Below are 13755 nucleotides of genomic sequence, written 5' to 3'. Positions count from 1 at the left end.
CAAGTATTATTGTCTTATTTTTCTAAACTTTTCTTAGGTAGTTTTCATAGTTAGACTTTGAATTTTTGTTTGAAATTTTTTGTGCTATCTTTTCATGATTTTAGGGTATTGCTCAAAAAATTCTAGCTCATTTGGATATCATTTGACTATAGTTGTAGTATTAACCCTCCCCTGGTGCTTGTTTGAGAACACATTATTTGCTGCATATAGTGCATGACTAGGGGCAATCCAGGTGATTTACAACTCTTTGATCCTGAAATAGATAGAACATTTCATAGATTAGTTAGGCATAGTGTGCATCCTGATCATTCTGTGCATTTCGAGCATTTTGAGCATTATGAGTATTCTGTTGCTGGCGATTCTAAATATTTTGATTTTGAGCATTCCACTACTAATTTTCATACTGAGAACATGGCTCAACCTCCGCCTCGTGAGAGGACTCTTAGGGAAATGGCTGCACCTGATTTCACTTATGAAAGCTTGTGCATTCAATATCCTGATGAGGGTGTTCCATATGTTCTCAAGACTGGACTAATACATTTGCTGCCTAAGTTTCATGGTCTTGCAGGTGAAGATCCTCATAAGCATCTTAAGGAGTTCCATATTGTTTGTTCCACCATGAAGCCCCCTAATGTCCAGGAAGATCATATCTTTCTAAAGACTTTTCCTCATTCTTTGGAGGGAGTGGCAAAAGATTGGTTGTACTACCTTGCTCCCAGGTCCATTTTCAGCTGGGATGACCTTAAGAGGGTGTTCTTGGAGAAATTCTTCCCTGCATCTAGGACCACTGCCATCAAAAAAGACATTTCAGGAATCAGGCAACTTAGTGGAGAAAGCTTGTATGAGTATTGGGAAAGATTCAAGAAATTGTGTGCAAGCTGCCCTCACCACCAGATTTCTGAGCAACTCCTTCTTCAATATTTCTATGAGGGACTTAGCAACATGGAGAAGAGTATGATTGATGCTACCAGTGGTGGAGCCCTTGGTGATATGACTCTTGTTGAGGCTAGGAATTTGATTGAGAAGATGGCTTCCAACTCCCAACAATTCAATGCAAGAAATGATGCTATTGTCCTTAGAGGAGTCCATGAGGTGGCCACGGATTCATCTTCATCTGCTAAAAATAAAAAGCTTGAGGGAAAACTTGATGCCTTGGTCAACCTAGTAACTCAACTTGCCATGAATAAGAAATCTGCACCTGTTGCAAGAGTCTGTGATCTATGTTCTTTTGCAAATCACCATACAGATCTTTGTCCTTCTTTGCAGCAATCTGGAGTCAATGAGCAACCTAAAGGTTATGCTGCAAACATTTATAATAGACCTCCTCAGTAGCCAAACCAACAACAACAAAATAATTATGACCTTTCAACAGATACAATCCAGGTTGGAGGAATCATCCAAATCTGAGATGGGCAAGTCCTCCACAACAACAACAGCCTGTCCTTCCCTTCCAGAATGTTGCTAGTCCAAGCAAGCCATATGTTCCTCCTCCAATGCAGCAACAACAAAGACAACAAGCAACTGAGGCCCCTCCTCAACCTTCCTTAGAAGAGTTAGTGAGGCAAATGACCATCCAGAATATGCAATTTCAGCAAGAGACAAGAGCCTCCATTCAGAATCTGACAAATCAGATGGGGCAGATGGCTACTCAGTTGAACCAAGCTCAGTCCCAAAATTCTGAAAAATTGCCTTCACAAACTGTGCAGAATCCAAAAAATGTGAGTGCCATCACCTTGAGGTCTGGCAACCAAATTCAAGTGCCTCCACCAGTAGCAGCACCTGCACCTGAACCTGTCAAGCTTCATTCTACACCTGAAAAAGAGGATGAGATAGTTGCACAAAAGAGAAAGCTTCCTGATCATGAGGGAGCTAAAAGAATTTTTCATGCAGGTGGACCTTCTTCTAGTAATTCTGACTTGCAGCAGCCTTCTATCCCTCTTCCATTTCCACCTAGAGTAATTCCAAACAAGAAGATGGATGAAGTGGAAAAGGAGATCTTGGAGACCTTCCGGAAAGTAGAGGTGAACATACCTCTGCTAGATGCCATCAAGCAGATTCCAAGATATGCCAAAGTTTCTAAAGGAGTTGTGCACCCACAAAAGGAAGCTCAAAGGAAATGAAAGGATTAGCATGGGCAGAAATGTGTCAGCATTGATAGGTAAATCTATTCCTCACATTCCTGAGAAATGTAAGGACCTAGGTACTTTCTGTATACCTTGCATTATTGGGAATAGTAAATTTGAGAATGGCATGCTAGATCTAGGAGCATCTGTTAGTGTCATGCCTCTGTCCATTTTCAATTCTTTATCTCTTAGACCTTTGCAATCTACAGATGTGGTGATTCATTTGGCAAATAGAAGTGTTGCTTACCCCGCAGGTTTCATAGAGGATGTGTTGGTTCGGGTTGGTGAACTTATTTTTCCTGTTGATTTTTATGTTCTTAATATGGAAGAGGGATTTTCCCATGGTTCAGTTTCAATTATTTTAGGCAGGCCATTTATGAAAACATCCCGAACCAAGATAGATGTTTATGTTGGCACATTGTTTATGGAATTTAATGATATTGTTGTTCATTTTAACATTCTTGATGCCATGTGTCATACCCTAATTTCGTCCGGGGACCTTTGCTTGATGACATACGACTTTTCTTTGGTCCTTGTGAGGTGCTTGGCACCCATCATTAGGCAATTTGTGAAATTCCAGGACATGCCGGAAAACCAAAAAAAATATTGATGCACAATCCGTAAGTTTCCGTGACACACCGGAAATCAAATGGAAGCATCGTTGCATAATTAAGTGAGGTTCCGTAACATTCCGTAAGTCAAAAAGGGGATGATTATGTAATCCGCAAGGTTCCGTAACATTACGGAAAGAAAACAAGTATCGTTACGAAATTCGTAAGTTTCCGTAACTTTACGAAAAAAGAATCACCAAAAAAAGCAGAGGGGGGTGTACTTAGTAAAAATGGGGGTGCAAATAGCACCCAGGCCCACTTGGGCCCTCCAGAAGATTCCTCCAGAAGGCTGTTGCTTCTGGAGGAAGCAACCTGGCTCGCCTGGGCGAGCTGAGCTCGCCTGGGCGAGCTGGGTGGCAAGCATCTCCCCTATTTTGCTATAAATAGGGGAGGAAGTGAAGAAGAAAAGTGTTCAGCCCCTTAGGCACTTCTCTCTCTTTCGAATTTGCTTGGAAAAATTGTTTCCGTGAAGAAAATCTAAGCCGAGGCGCTTCCGAAACGTTTCCGTAAGGAATTTCGCGAAGGTTTTCGACCGTTCTTCGACGTTCTTCATTCGTTCTTCATCGTTCTTCGATCTTCAACGGGTAAGTACCTCGAACCAAGCTTTTCGATTCATTCTATGTACCCGTGGTGGTCCACATTGTGTTTCGTGTATCTTTATTCTCATTTCATTTACTTTTTATACCCCCTTTTGACGTGCTTAAGCCATTTTATTTATGTCATTTCTCGCTTAACCTAAAAATAAAATAAATTTCCACCGATCGTTTAAATTGTATTATCCATTAACTTCGGTTAAAATGAATTCCGACCGTTCGGTCGTGCCGTAACCACATTGGAAATAAATAAAAAAAGAGATAAAATAATAATATAATAACAAAAATATACCTTTTAGTAAAATAAAGCGGAAAATCAACCGGACATTTTCTCTTTGGGATTTCTCATTCTTAATCGAATTGACTAATAACTAAGGTGAAACTAAGGCTAAAATCAACTCGCCTAGTCAAGCTCGTCCACAAAAATAGGTTTTTGAAGTTTGTCATTTCAATTTCTTACTAAGTAAAATGGATCGTTTTTAAGGTCCAACGCCTTAAAATGATCACCTCTTAAGTAAAAAAGGAATCACTTGATAAAAAAGAACTACGTAGGTCTGATTTCCTAATCACAAATTGAGGAATACGTAGGAGCAAAGGGAAACACCCTTGTCGACCACAAAAAAGGAAAAATATAAAAAGGGTATAAAGGATATAAGGACATAAAAGGGAACATAAAAACCAAAGTCACGTTTGCACATTCGATTAAAGGCTGCCGTCCCTTGGGACGGACGTATGGGGTGCTAATACCTTCCCCGTGCGTAAATACAACTCCCGAACCTTTCACTTAAAAGTTCGTAGATCGCGTTTTTTCCGGTTTTTCCGACGTTTTCCTCAAATAAACGTTGGTGGCGACTCCGCGCGTATTCCTTTCGTGGAACACGCATCCCGCGAGTCACGCGTCGCCCTATACCGAAGGGTAGGTTGCGACAGTTGGCGACTCCACTGGGGACAATTTTTAGAGAGTTAGGCCATTTAATCTTGTGCAATGTTTTACCATGACTTACTCCTTTGTTGGCTTTCCTTCATTATGTTCTTGTATATATAACTCTTTGATGCTTTTAGTGCATTTTTTGTATGCTTGAGGTAAATATTTATTCATTTGATGCACACAAACACTAACACTATTTGCACACATGGTGAGTTGAAAAAGGGCCCTATACCCGGGTTCGTGGGAACATAAGGAGTGGAGGTGAAACTGTGATCATGCTAGGTCTCCGACTTGCTTGATTGCAGTGAACCCTCATCTAGAGTTTTTCTCTTTGAAGACATATTGTTGCTAGTAGTCCCTACTGCTGCATTATGTTCTTCGAAGAGGATGATACCTCTAGAAACCATCAAGAGAGATATGACTACCTTGGGGATTATCACTAAAAGCCTAGTTAGCTCTCTCCCTTATAGGTCCCTTAAATAGGGGCACGGAGCAAACACGCTGCGTGCCATTTTTCACACTGCCATGCATAAGTATCATGTACCCTTTTGCTTATATTTGTTTGTGAATATTTGTCGTACTATGTACATCCCCGTGTTGCGCCTTGCGCATATGCATCGCACATGGGTTCTGTCTTGATCTCCTTACTTTAGCAAACCGACGGAGGGTCCGTGTCGCCTTCTTAAAAACATACGTTGGGTGCCATGCCGCCCAAACATTGTATCCAAGAAGGGGACAATTTCTCGGGCTCCCGTATTCGTAAATTGCATCTGTGTCATATGCATTTCTTCATGCATTCATCCATTCCACCCATGATAGATGTCGGAGTTTTGATTCGCACTAGATTTTATTTCACTTTAGTAAAACATGGGATCAAGTCAAAAGCCTTCGCTTAAAAAGAGGTTCTATCAAGTCAAAATCAAGAGCTTAGAGGTCACTAGTTTACGAGAGTTGGGGAAATTAATGGGTCAACTTCAACGGCAAGCCTTCTGCAAAGCCTATGGTAAGATTTGGGACCTAGCTAGGGTAGAAGTCTCCATGGAACCGATTGCATCCCTTTCCCAGTATTATGACCAGCCCCTAAGGTGCTTCACATTTGAGGACTTCCAGCTAGTGCCGACTGTGAAAGAGTTTGAAGAAATCCTGGGATGCCCACTGGGAGGAAGGAAGCCATATCTTTTCTCTGGGTTCTATCCCTCCACGACAAGAGTTGCCAAGGTGGTGAAAATCTCAGCACAAGAGTTGGACCGTGTAAAGCAAAACAGGAATGGGGTAGTCGGAGTACCAAGGAAGTGTTTGGAGGAAAGGGCAAAGGCCTTGGCAAATCAAGGCGAATGGGCTTTCTTTTATTGACATCTTGGCGCTTTTGATCTTTGGAGTTGTCCTCTTTCCGAATATGGAAGGGTTAGTGGACCTAGCAGCGATTGACGCTTTCCTCGCCTTTCATCATGGCAAGGAAAGCCCGGTCGTCGCCATTTTTTCCATGTATGACACGTTCGACCGGGGATGTGAAAAGAGCAGCGCAAGAATTGTTTGTTGTGCACTGGCTCTCTATGTGTGGCTGGTTTCACACCTTTTTCTCCAAGAAGGTAGGCCTGTCTATCCGCTACAAGGTCACCGCTCGTGCGTCGAAAAAGGAAAGGCGAATTGGGACCAACTCTTGGCTAGCATGGAGGGGCGTCTGTTAATTGGTTCCCTCGCTAGAAGGAAGGAAGAATCAGGATTCTATCTTCATGCGAAGGATGTCCAAATGTTCCCTTGATGGGAACAAGGGGTTGTATTAATTATAATCCCGTCCTCTCCATAAGACAGCTTGACTACCCCATGAGAGAAGTGCCATCAGACGAAAGCATCACGCCTTTCATCGCACGGGGTTTCAGTGACCACAACGCGAGGGTACTCCAAGGAGTTCGCAAGGCATGGGATGCGGCGTGAAGAAAGGACAGAGAGCTTAGGGGAAGCAGTAATGGGATCATCGGAGGCTATCATAAGTGGCTGAGAATCCGGACACAAGGATTGGATTGGCTCCCAAATCTAAAGACTGTGAGAGACAATGAGGTTAAAGCTTCGGAAGAAAGTGATGAGGTACAAGCCCTAAAGGCAAAGCTTGAAAGAGCCCGGGTAGTCAAAGAGAAGTTCAAGTCCATAGCCATCAAAGTCTGAAGAGAGTATGATGAACTAAGGGATGTCAATATGGCCACCGATGAAGCCTTGGAATGAGAAACCAAGAAGGCCCGAAAGGAAGAACACGACCAAAACAAGTTTTGAGGGGCTTTATAGGGCAGCAATAGTGAGCTCAAACTCCGAAGAGGTGAAAGGAATCATCATGGGTCAAAGGCATGATCTGGAAGGACGAGCTAAAGGCTTGCCTTAGGTCGAAAAGAAATTTGTCCCAACAGTTAAGGTGAGACTGAAGGGAATATGTGGGCCATCATCGATGAGTGCAAAGAGAAGCTAAATCTAGCGGCGACTCACGAGCAAAGGCTAGAGGATGAGTACGCCAAGATATCAGCAGAAAGGGAGGCTAGAGGAAGGGTGATCGACTCGTTACACCAAGAGGCAACCATGTGGATGGACCGATTTGCTCTTACCTTGAACGGGAGTCAAGAACTTCCCCGATTGCTAGCCAAGGCCAAAGCAATGGCGGACACCTACTCCACCCCCGAGGAGATCCACAGACTTCTCAACTATTGTCAGCATATGATAGACTCAATGGCCCATATAATTAGAAACTGCTAGGAAGTTTGTATTGTCGCTCAGATCTTGACTAGTTATAAACTTTCTGAATAAAATGAGTTTATCCCGCGTTTTTACTCCAAAGATAAGTGCGAATCAAATCACTCCCGCATTTTATCTCTAGCATGCATAAGCATCTCTTCATGGCATCATAATGAACATATCGTTCCTGCATTTGTCCGTTATCATATTCTAGCATCACATTTTGCATGAGTCATTGCATCATCATGCATATGCGTTCAACATACTTTTTGTTCTACAAACTGCATACCTTTTGTTTTCATGTTTGCTCATGTGTGAGCCTTGCATTTTCCTCTACAAAACAAAAACAAAAAAGGAAGCATGAAAATTCATGATGCATTCTTGGTTGCATATATTCGGTACCATGAGCCAACCATGTTGGGATCATAAACCCGTTTCACTTAAAAACAAAATGAGTGAACATGGTACCTAATGCATAGAAAAGATGTTTCTTCGGGCATCTCAATTTGATAATTACATTCTCCATGCATAGTATGCGTATTCCTGAGTCTTTCATCCCTATGAAATGTTGTTGAAGTATTGGCGATCAAAATTGCCTTTCCCTGGGTTATGGGGTTGAACCAAGCTCATGCTTTTTCGAAAAAAGTTCATCAAGTCAAGTTGAAGTATGGAAGTAACTATCTTGCAAAAATTGGGGCAAAAGATGAATCGAGTTACATCACTGCTTCATTTTCTGCCAAACACATTTAGGACTGTTGATGTCCTTGTTACTTCCAGTTTCACCTTGACCAAGATGTCATGAACCATGTGGAAAAATCTAAATTGATTCAACCCCATGTCCTGCGTAAAAATTCACAATACTTCAACTGTACATCATTCGCATACATCCATGTTTTTCATTGGTTGCATTGCTCATTGCATTCTTTCCTTGAAAAATAAAATGAACTTAATCATTGTTATCAAAAAGAAAAGGACACGCTTTACGGTGCCCTTACCGAACTCGTGCTAGAGCTAGAGTAATGGGTGAAGCAGAGGAGGTGCAAGAAAAGATGAAGGCCGACATGGAGGCCATGAAAGAGCAAATGGCCACAATGATGGAGGCCATGATGAGCATGAAGAAGATAATGGAAGCCAATGCGGTTATAGTTGCCGCTACTAGCGCTGTCGCTAAGGTGAACCCGATGCTCCCATCTGGCCTCAAGCAAATGAATCATCCAACCTCAAATATGGTAGGCAAAGATTTGGGAAGTACGGACGACCCCATGATGTGCAAATTCAAAACGAGCACGCCTTCCCATCATATGGCTTGCCTCCCAACTATACACCACCCAACGTGGCATACACTCTCAATGAAAATCTCAATAACTCCACTCCGATACTCATTGAGAACCAATAACCTCAATCTGATCAGGCACATATCTCTCAAACCATGGGGGAGACACATGAAATTCCCCACCACAATCTAGCTGACTTCGAGCCTTGGCTCGGATATGCCACTGAAGGGCAAGCAGTTGGTGGTATACCCTTTGAAAACACTTTGGAGGGCCCTCAGTTTCGCCCACAACCACAACCATTGCATTTTGCGGTGGGAAGAGCCCCTCATGCTATGGCCGAAAAGGGAAAGGCGGATCATCTAGAGGAAAGGCTCAGGGCCATTGAAGGAGGTGAAGATTATTCCTTTGCTAATCTAGAAGAGTTGTTCCTAGTACCCAATATCATCACCCCTCCCAAGTTCAAGGTGCTGGACTTTGACAAGTACAAGGGGACTACTTGTCCCAAGAACCATCTAAAGATGTATTGTCAGAAGATGGGGGAATACGCAAAAGATGAGGAATTGCTGATACATTCCTTCCAAGAAAGTCTTACTGGGGTAGCTGTAACCTGGTACACTAACTTGGAATCTTCCCGAGTCCATTCTTGGAAGGACCTAATGGTTGCCTTTGTTAGGCAGTATTAGTACAATTTTGATATGGTTCTGGATAGGATGCAACTACAGAACATTTGCAAAAAGGGGGACGGATCTTTCAAAGAACACGCCCAAAAGGTGGAGGGATCTGGCGGCCCAAGTGGTACCCCCAATGATGGAAAGGGAGACGATGATCGTGATGGTAGACACATTATCGATACTCTACTATGAAAAGATGGTGGGCTACGCACCCTCAAAGCTTTGCGGATTTGGTCTTCGCCAGTGAAAGGATCGAAGTGGATCTGAAAAGAGGCAAATTTAATCATCCTGCTTGGACGAATGAGAAAACTGGGGAAAATAAAGAGGGTGAGGATGAGGGAGAAACCCATGCTGTGACTGCCATCCCTATACGGCCAAGTTTCCCACCAACCCAACAATGTCATTACTCAGCCAATAACAAACCTTCTCCTTACCTACCGCCCATTTATCCACAAAGGCCATCCCTAAATCAACCACAAAGTCTGTCTACCGCACTTCCAATGACGAATACCACCTTTAGCACAAACCAAAAACACCAACCAAGAAATGAATTTTGCAGCGAGAAAGCCTGTAGAATTCACCCCAATTCCAGTGTCCTATGCTGACTTGCTCCCATATCTACTTGATAATTCAATGGTAGCCATAACCCTAGCCAAGGTTCATCAACCTCCATTTCTCCGAGAATACGACTCGAACGCAACGTGTGTTTGTCACGGAGAAGCCCCGGGGCGTTCCATTGAGCATTGTAGGGCTCTGAAGCGTAAGGTGCAAGGTCTAATTGATGTGGGCTGGCTGAAATTTGAGGAGAATTGCGTGTAAATCCTGACATTGACAAGAGATGCCACACATGGGGCAATTTTGAAAGCTGTTGTTAGATGTCTCTAATGACTCATCAGGATTTCCAAGTTTATGCCATTATTGCAAACCACAGTTACAATATTAAATGAAATGGATAAAGTTGATATCTTTGTCCCTCATCCTCTCACAAGCGCATGTTTGCTTATTCAACTTTCACTGGAATGTGGGTGCAAGCCATTGGTCTGTTTGCTCAAGCGACCTGCGCTCCTGAGTGTTGACTTCTAAGACTGTTCAATCAGAGATTACTCGTCTTGCACGTTGGTGGGGGTGCTGTAAAACAACGAGTAAAGTTCAAAACAAATAAGTTTCAAAATAAAAAATAAAAAGGCATTTGATTGACTGTGTTTTCAAGTAAAAATATAGACGTTCATGTGACCTCATTTTGTCTTTTTAGAGAGAAGTGAGTTATCAAGAATAGGATGTTGGACAAATGGCCTCAGTTACCTTAAGAAAAAGGGGGGTTGAATTAAGATACGAAGATTATTCCCCAATTAAACTTTTACTCTCTCTTTTCGGATTAACAATGCACACAAGGATAACCCTTCCCTTGTGTTCAGGAATCCTCTACAACAAGAGACCCACGGTCTCTTAATCCCTTTTCAGAAATAAGAAGAAGGGAAGAAGAGGTCTCTCGTAAAAGAGGTAGATTGTAAAATGAAGATCAATCAAAAATTCCTTATCGAATATGCAAGTGGTTGACCAAGGAATCTTTTTGAGAGGATAAGACATTTAAGTTCAGAAAAACTCTTGACCTTTCGAGAGGATAAAACTGTTTGGGCAATGAAAACTCTCTTTAAAACATTTGAATGGCCGTTCATAAAACATTTGAATAGATATGTCTCTTGGAAATTATTTTCTGAAAATCCCCTCTGGTAATCAATTACAAGACTTATGTAATCGATTACAGGTTTTAAAAATTTGAATTAAAACATTTTTAACTGCTGGTAATCGATTACCAGAGAGCAAATCTCAATTTGAAATGATAGAATTCTTTGGTCAAACCTTTTGTTTGTTTCAATTTGGAAACCTTCCTAAAGATTCTAAGAGATCAAACTTGATCATATGTCTTGATTTTCTTGGATTCTAGTCTTGAATAAAACTTAGAAGCACTTGATCCTTTAGCATCATCAAGACATCAAAACATCTTGCTTCTACATAGGAGTCATTTGACTTAATCCATCAACTGAAAAATCCTTCAACTATTTCTCGTCCTTGGAAAATTCTTTTTGCAAGAATCAACTGCTTCTTTCATTCTTCCTCACTACGAGGTTTTGAAAACAAGACAACAATTGGTACCTCTAAGCCCTACACTGGGGCAACGAAAGGCACCATGCAAAAACCTCAAGCGAACCTAGGGGCAGATTAGAAGTTTTCACCCAATCGGTTCCCAACTACAAGGTCATGACGAAAGATAACAATTGGTACCTCAAAGCCTTACATTGGGGCAATGAGGGGCATCGTGCATGAGCCTCAAGTGAACATAGGGGCAGATCAAAAGTTCTCACCCGTCGATGTTTTTAAACAAGAAAAAAAAAGGGGAGACAAGCCCTGGAATTTCAATAGATTGATTAAACATCAAACGGCTCCATTCCCGTCACTCCAAAACGGTCAAGTGACTAAATCAAACAGAACATACACTTTGAGGGAGTGTGCAAAAGATAGGATAGGGTCGCATGAATTATCACCTCTTTCAAAAGGACAGTCAATCTATGTTTTCCAAAAAAAAATCAAATCAAAATCAAAATCACAAAATAGGGAAAGAATGTCATGAACATTGTACAACTTTCCATTACATTTCATTGTTTCATATGAAGTCCGCATTTACCAAATTTCACGACAAAGGTTGCATGCATCTGCATCCCTAAAAATCATGTTAACTGCATAGATTTCCTACATCTAATGTCCAAATCTTGTGGATTTGGGATGACCGGCCCTCTCGATGAGTCGATCTCTTGCTTTCTCATAAGGGTGGACCCTTGGGTACTTGTACCTATCACTTTTAGAGGACTACACGTCCTCGCCAACAGAGGGCTGCACACCCTCACCTCGAGAGGACTACATGTCCTCGCCTTGAGAGGGCTACACGCCCTCACCTTGGGTACTAGTTACCCTCACCGTTGAGAGGACTACACGTCCTCGCCTTGAGAGGACTACACGTCCTCACCATCAGAGGGCTGCACGCCCTCACCTCCAGAGGACTACATGTCCTCGCCTTGAGAGGGCTACACGTCCTCACCTTGGGTACTAGTTACCCTCACCGTCAGAGGGCTGCACACCCTCACCTTCTGAGGGCTACACGCTCTCGCCATCAGAGAACTGCATGTCCTCACCTTCGTAGGGCTACACGCCCTCACCTTTAGAGGACTACACGTCCTCGCCAACAGAGGGCTACACGTCCTCACCTTTAGAGGACTACACGTCCTCGCCAACAGGGGGCTGCACGCCCTCACCTTGAAAGGACTACACGTCCTCGCCAATAGAGGGCTGCACGCCCTCACCTTGAAGAGGACTACACGTCCTCGCCAACAGAGGGTTGCACGCCCTCACCTCCAGAGGACTACACATCCTCGCCTTGAGAGGGCTGCTCGCCCTCACCTTTAGAGGGCTACGTGTCCTCATTTTCAGTGGGCTCCACATCCGCACCTTAAGAAAATTTAAGGTCCTCTGTCCTTAAATGCTTAACCGAGGCTCGCGCTCCCGGTTAAGGGGCCAGTAGTTTCCTTTTAACAGTTCCTGGGCCACCCCCTGATATTGGAGGAGGGCCAACTGTGCGAGCACAACCAGAGAGGGAGGCTATCACATTGCTACTATGCATACTGGGGTAAGATTTCACCCGTGCCGCTGCAAAGAGACGAGTGCGGACCATGCGCACCAACATGACCACTCTTACACAGATATAGATGACATTGCTTCTTAGCAACATTCTGCCCAGCGACCGCAATGCCAATCTCCCCCTGCAAAAGTATCAGTTGGTCTGTGTCGTCCCGACATGGGTAAGTATGCATATGGTTCAACTGATTTCTGATACCATCTATTTGTTTGCAGGGATCGCACCCACAAAGACACCCAGTGGACCTGAAGAAGTCCAACAGGGCCCTGGGGTTTCCAGCTCTGGTTACGGGCCTCTGTTGGCCCTATAGGGCGCCCGTCCCCCCAGCAGCTCATGCCATCATGACATAGGTAAGTATGCACCTCCCCCAACTGATTTCTGATGTCATCTATTGTTTGCAGGGATCGTGCCCGCAAGACACCTAGTGGACCCGAAGAAGGCCAACAGGGTCTTGGAGTTGCCAGCTCTAAATACGGGTCTCTATAAGTTCAAGGGAGTGCCTGTTGCCCCCAGCAGGGTCATCAGGCCCCCTACCAATCGAGCTTTCATCAAGAAGTGCTGCGCCCCCAGGCAGGCGCAGGGCGAAACACCACAACAGCATTGGGATGGTCGGCAGCGGGCAACAGACGCACCGCCATCACCTCTAGAGTTCACCTCTGCTCATCCACAAAAAGGTTTGAGTATTGCCTACACAACATGGCCGACCAATAGGCGACCAAGTCCAAAGCCAAATGTAAGCAAAGTACTAGGTCAGTGACCGACAAGTCATAAGGCGTCCAGCTCAAGACGTTAAAGAAGCGCTACTAGGAGGCAACCTAGTACCTTTTGAATCTATGCTTGTTATTTGATCACTTTTTATAGTAGGACGCACCTAGTTGCTCATGATCCTGGGAATTTAAATAAAACGAGCACAAGCTCGAAAGGTAGTCATACCTTACAAAATATATATATGTATGTTTAGGTAGAAAGATACCTTAGATATGCATGTATGTAAAAAAAAAATACTTCACAAAATATATATATGTATGTTTAGGTAGAAAGATACCTTAGATATGCATGTATGTAAACAAAAACACACTTCACAAAATATATATATGTATGTTTAGGTAGAAAGATACCTTGGATATGCATGTATACAGCAAAAATACT

General features: G+C 43.2%; 1 non-coding gene across 1 annotated transcript; it reads right to left on the bottom strand.

Annotated features, from left to right (window-relative positions):
* Positions 1–789: 789 nt before the first annotated feature.
* LOC114369005 lies at positions 790–896 on the bottom strand. Its single transcript, XR_003657468.1, has one exon. It is a non-coding gene; the product is annotated as a small nucleolar RNA R71 (small nucleolar RNA).
* Between the last annotated feature and the right edge of the window lie 12859 nt (positions 897–13755).

This window comes from Glycine soja, chromosome 9 (genome assembly GCF_004193775.1).
Source record: "Glycine soja cultivar W05 chromosome 9, ASM419377v2, whole genome shotgun sequence".
In the NCBI taxonomy this organism is placed as follows: domain Eukaryota; kingdom Viridiplantae; phylum Streptophyta; class Magnoliopsida; order Fabales; family Fabaceae; genus Glycine; species Glycine soja.
The sequence above is the reverse complement of the archived record's forward strand: the minus strand, read 5'-3'. Positions and strand labels throughout refer to the sequence as shown.